This window comes from Orbicella faveolata, unplaced genomic scaffold, assembly GCF_042242905.1.
Source record: "Orbicella faveolata isolate gen_17 unplaced genomic scaffold, um_ofav_v1 contig_24, whole genome shotgun sequence".
In the NCBI taxonomy this organism is placed as follows: Eukaryota; Metazoa; Cnidaria; class Anthozoa; order Scleractinia; family Merulinidae; genus Orbicella; species Orbicella faveolata.
Genome location: NW_028301552.1, coordinates 8,560,120 through 8,566,119, shown reverse-complemented (window position 1 = coordinate 8,566,119; position 6,000 = coordinate 8,560,120).

Below are 6,000 nucleotides of genomic sequence, written 5' to 3'. Positions count from 1 at the left end.
GAATTAATTCGAAGAAGCGAATTTTTCTTTGACAATTTTAGAAACCAGGTGAAGCTTTTTCGCTCAATCGTTGCTCAACTAATTCAGTGGCGTGTTAGGATCCTAATGACCGTTGTTTATATTTTTTTTCACCATGCATTGTGAGAACTTTGTAGTCCATCACAAATAAAACATGTTTTAGCGCCCAAGTTGTTGTCGCTACGTCATAAAAGAATTGGTTCATGCTTTTAGCTGTGCGTATATTGAGTTATGGATGCACTTGGGAAGTTTTGAGAGCACTCAAGAAGCTACAGTTGCTCTCGGCCATCGCCTCGAGCAACTCTTTCGCTTCTTCCGTGCTCTCCAAACTTCCCGCGTGCATTCATTACTCGATATACGCACGCTAAGCACGAACCAATTCTTAAATGGAAAATGAGAAATGGGGAAAGGGGAAAGGGGGAAGGGGAATGGAAAACGGGAAAGAGGGAATGGGGAATGGAAAAAGGGCAGTCGGAAATGGAGAAGGGGGAATGCGTAATAGAAAACAGAAAATGGAGAATTGGGATTAGTGAATGGAAAATAAGGTATGGGGAATGGGAAATACACGCCCGGGAATGGGCAATGGAAAGTTTAAAAAGGGAACTGCAACAAATGGTGGTCCCGACGGTTTGTACTATAACTCAAAAGTTCTTCCAACTCTATTGTTTTTGTTTTTAGATCTATGCCGTGTTAAGTTGAAAATGACTCCCTATTTATTTAAGTTTTAATACAGTGCTCTCTCTCTCGAAGCAATTCCAGGGTCCTTGAACCACCCCCCGCCTACCTTCCGTGAGAGTTTCCAGCTGCCATCCGTCGATCGAGGCAGTGTTACGTTAGGATTTTTTTGTTTTTGGAATAGCCCATTGGGGTGTAGGGTACATTCAAGAAACCTAAATGGTGCCTTTACATTTGATCCATTCATTTCATTCTGGTGGTAATCCTGCTATAGACTAACATCCATTCCACCCTGGCCTCGGAGTAGAAATACTCCTAGTTGCTTTATACTGCAGAAAATAGGGATTAATTAGGCACCGGCCTAATGCTCCAGTAGGCCTGCTGTCAGACCTAACTAAACAAGTAACAAATATTTCTTCATTACAACCTCTTGTTCGCAGACACGCAGTGTCCGGGCCCGAAAGCGTCTCGTTTTCTTTGAAAAGAGGTGTCAGACAAGATTGCTCTCTTTCGGGATCATTATTTATAATAAGCGTAGAAATTCAGAGGCCGAGGCCGCAAAGAAAGTTTCGTGAGCGATGAGGGAAAATTCAACAACTTGACGGCTTACCAAGATTTTCCTTGCGTTTTTGCTAAGCTTTGTTATTTTTCAGCCGCTGAAACAAATCACTTGTGGGGGGAATCCCGCCATCTACGCCGGCTAGCCGGTCATTCTCTTGACTGATGGCTAAAAAGAGGACCTTCTGATTATGTATGATAAGAGAATTTAGCACTCCGGCATATTCTGGGCTTCACACTCGTCAGATAAAAACATCATATTTCAAAACGTCCATCACCTTGGTTCCGCCATCTCAAATTGTGCTCGAATCGATTTAATTAGTGACTTCTCAAAAGAAGGATAGAAGTTTTAGCAGCTTTAAAAAGTTTATTCAATTAAATCAACTTAGTTGAAAGCTAGTACAATAGTACTGTTAGAACAGTAAATATACATTACTTTGCTGAAACTGCTAACAAGTGATAATTATGTTAATCTAGTTACAACCGTTTTTGTTTATTGAATAAAGCATCTCTGCTACAATAACAAGAACGTTATTATGGCCCTTTATGTTTCTAATACTGTAATAATTTTATTGCAGAAACAGAGAAAAATCCGGGAAAAAACCCTTCCAATCGCATAAAGCAATCAAAAGATAATTAATTTCCATCTGCAACAAAACAACTCTGTCGTGAGAGTTTATTCAATATTATTTTTCTGAGAGTCTAAATTTCGTCTCCTGTGTACCGTCGTCAGATCTTCTCAAGGAATCTTTTTTGTCAATAATTTGGAGGTACCTAAATTGAAAGCAATCTCTGACTTATAAGGGAATCGTTTACTCTTGTGATTCAGACCTCAAAAACTGCAACCACGACTTCGTTAGCTGGCTCGAGCCATCGTTTCTTTTCAATATATGTTCCAACAGCCTTTCGTATGATCCTTTTGGTTCTAATTTTTTTCCACCCGTTGAAACTATCAGTTTCCCGTAGGAGTACCATTGGAATTTTAGCGCTTACAAAAACAGCGATTGTGGAGGCTACAGTTGAAATTTTGTAAGAATTAGCGGAAAAAAAGATTGAACATATCGCTAAAAATGCAGTAAAAAATATGATAGCCACGTCACGAAGCAAACGTAATGCTTCCTTATCAACCGGGAACTCTTGGTACTCATCGCCATCGCAAACATACCAAAATAGTTTTTTCAGAATTGCATCGTTGGCGACTTTCGGTTTTTCTTGTTGGCCCAGTTTTTCAGTGTCTAATGCATCCTTAATTCCCTGTTGCCACTCCTGTGAAATTATTTCTTTTACCCTCTTACACTTATTTTTTGAATCAAAATAGCGATGACGCAAATACGGCGCTAACGTGGCGAAAAAGACTGCAATTGGGGCCGCAATTTCAGCGTTGTAAATTAATCCCATGATAGTGTAGCCACACATTTTAATAACAAATCGACTTGAGGAGAATAACAGAAAAAAAGGACTCGAGATTGTAAAAACAAACCATATCAATGGGTTGATCGCAAGCAACAGAGGTTTACCTAGAGAAAAAAAGAACATAACAGATCCAGCTAAAATTATGATCAGCAAAAGAATAATTAACCAGCGTCTTATAATTAACTTGTGCACAAAATACCACAGAATCGTGAAATAAGGCGACAAGGCTACAAGGACAATTGCTGACAAAAATGGAATAAAGAGCACGCAAATGGCTGCGAATATTACGCTCCATATTACAGCACAAATGCTAGAAATCAAGGCCAGTAAAACCCAGAATGACCGAACCAAACGCCGAGCTCCAGTCTTCTTGCAATGGTCACAGGAGTTTTGGACTGCTTGATAAACATGGATGGGTACCTTGCCTAATGATAAAATCTCCAAAAGTACCTCTTTACTTTTCTTAAAGCTTTGAAGTACTTCATCTCCAATGAAGACTCTAGAACTGCCCGTTATTGTAAGAAACAATTTGCAGTCAACTAAAGAGAAGCGTAGTTCTCTTGTACCTACCTCGCCGAGATGTTCTGGTCTCAGTATCAGTATTATAAGCAGAGGAATGATGAAATATGATATAATCAAAATTACCCACTCGCCGGTTTGAGTCATGTTCAAAATGATAAACAATCCCCCTGTTAGAATTACTGTATCGTTTTTTCCAATTTCGTCCAAATATTCATCCATCAGGGTGTAGCCTAAAGCTAACTCGATGTAAACAAAAACTGGAATAACACAGAACCACAAAAACGCTAACTTAATGTTAAATGATAATTTTGTTGAATAATGTCGAAAAACCTTTGCAGACGCACATGCATACAAAAGAGTCGAAATATTTACCGGGCTTCCATCATCTACAGGAATTTCATCGATTTTTCTCTCCTCTTCTTCATCCTTAATACTTGAATTTGGCGATACGCCTGAGTAAGGCTCGTTTAAATTGGGCTCGTTAGAATTTGGACCGTTTAAAGTTGCCTCGTTCCCATCTGCTTCGTTTACATTTGATTCGTTTGTGTTTGGCTCTTCAATGGCGTTTGTGTGGTCTTCTGCCAAAGTTGCCGGCCGCCTCACGCGGCTAAGCATTATCCATTTGCTACCAATAGCATTGGCATCTGTCACATCAGTGCTCTCCTCTGTGATTGTTTCGTGTGTTTCTTGACTAGAAGGTACTGGTTGGTAGCCGTTTTGCTTCAGTCTTTCCTCTTCCTCTTGTTGATGTTCCTTTTCACATTCTTTTCGAAGGTCAAAAATGTAATCTGGTAACAAGAAAAGAAGGGCCGGAGAATAAAGACCCACAAAAAATGTTAAAACATTCAGAACAACGTAAAAAGCCTTGTACCAGTTACTTTTTTGAACTCTGAGGTCACATTCAGGAATCAAATTAAGCCCGCCAACATCACCTTCAAAAAAGTTTTCCAAAAAGTTAATTTTTGTGTCGATCTCTGCAACACAAACAACATCCTCGCTTGATTGTATACCACCAGAGCCATTTCTTGCAGTCACATTGTCTAAAAGCGTCCGTGCAACAACAATATCCTGGCAAGATGAGTTCAAATCGGCTAGACATCCGCTTGGTTCATCTTCTAACTGCACATCCAGGTCTCTCACTAGACGTTTCAGAAGACCCTTTTGTTATCTGTGTCGTACGACACAGATAACAAAAGTTCACTGATCGTTGGAGCCCAAACCCATCTATACGGAAGGAACTCATTTGGTGATTGTAATGGATCGTAGCTGGCGTTCCCGATCTTCAGATTCAAGTAAATTATCCTCACACTTTTCTCGGAAGTCCTTATGAGTTGAAATTTCGATGCAGCATCTTTACTAACTGGTAGAAGCTTGCACTGAACCTCGCTGCAGTTCTGTTTGGCTGCACAAGATGCCAACAGGAACAGAAGCGTTACTGAAACAGCACTGAGCGCCATGGTCACACCCTGATTCACAGACATATCAGCTCGGCGCTATGCATGAAGAAATAAGATCTCGCCCATGTATTTTTTTTTGCCTCTAATCTTCCACAAACGTTACTGAATATGATACCGTTGTTAGGTGGCAACCTTTGTTTTTAGCGACACCATCACAAGCCTGATAAAAGCGAAGCTCTTCAAGTGAGCCTGACCTCGACCTTACTCAACAAGACGCTTTACGAAGCTAACTGCTTTACGAAGCTAACTGGGTAGCTTTACGAACGCTAATATACTTCACAAAAATCGATAGGAAATAATATCAAACCGAGGTTGGCCTATGTAAATCGAAGGGGGGCCAAGTTAGCCTGTTTACGTCCGCCCTCTCCTTAAGGAAAACAGTGAGATGGACGCCTGTGTGGCGGCATCTCTCATCGTGTAAGTTTCACAATTCGATTGTTTTAGGGGAGGGACCGGATGTACTCAGGCTATACCGTGACTGACTTCAAGTGTAAGTAAACCATCCTGAAACTCTTCTGAGTAGAATTACGGCGACCTTCAGACGCAAAGTCTTCTCCAACTGCCAAAAGCTTGCACCGTGCGTCACTGCAGTTCTCAGGTTTGGTTGGACACGAAAGAGCGGAGAAAGCGAACACCGATTTGAGAGCCATGCCTTGTCTGCGCTGCTTTAGCGACTCTGTAACCCAAGCTATCTTTAATCTCCTGCAAGTATATCAGTTGCGCTGTCTTTCTATTCCTTTCCTGATTTACTTTGGGAACGGACCATTAGAAAAGCGATGGGGAGACTTTTTCAGCTTGCAGGAATTGTTTTTTCAATTCCACTACCTCTGCAAGGTTCTTTTTCGGAGTCAAGTTCTCTGCGTGCACGATTTTTGGGGGGAGGGGAGGGGGGGGGGATATTCTACTGTCGCAATCTTAATCTTGTCACTCGCCACAATCTGATCGCCTGAAACAGGCTTCAAACAATTTGTTTTTTCTTATCTTTCACAGTCGTTTTGCTTTACTGTCAAAATTATATTCAGAAAGAAACTTAACAAAGTATCAGACACATTTAAGCGTCTATTGCGTTACTGATGGGGCTGCCTTGCATTTTTTTGTTTGATGTCTAGGGAAATATTAATTTTATTTATTCATTCCCCTTGTAATAAAATTCATTCTTGGCATGCAGTGAATCAACGTTTTGGCTAGGATTCTGTGAGTGGCCGTCCAGTAACAAATATGGGGCTAAAGGGCCTATTCCTCTCGGGGGAGGTGAGGGGGGGGGGGGGGAGGGCAATTGTGCAAAATTGAAGCGATTTGGGGGCGTTTTTCTCGATTTTCAGCCAACAACTTCAATGTATCGATTGGGACTTGAATG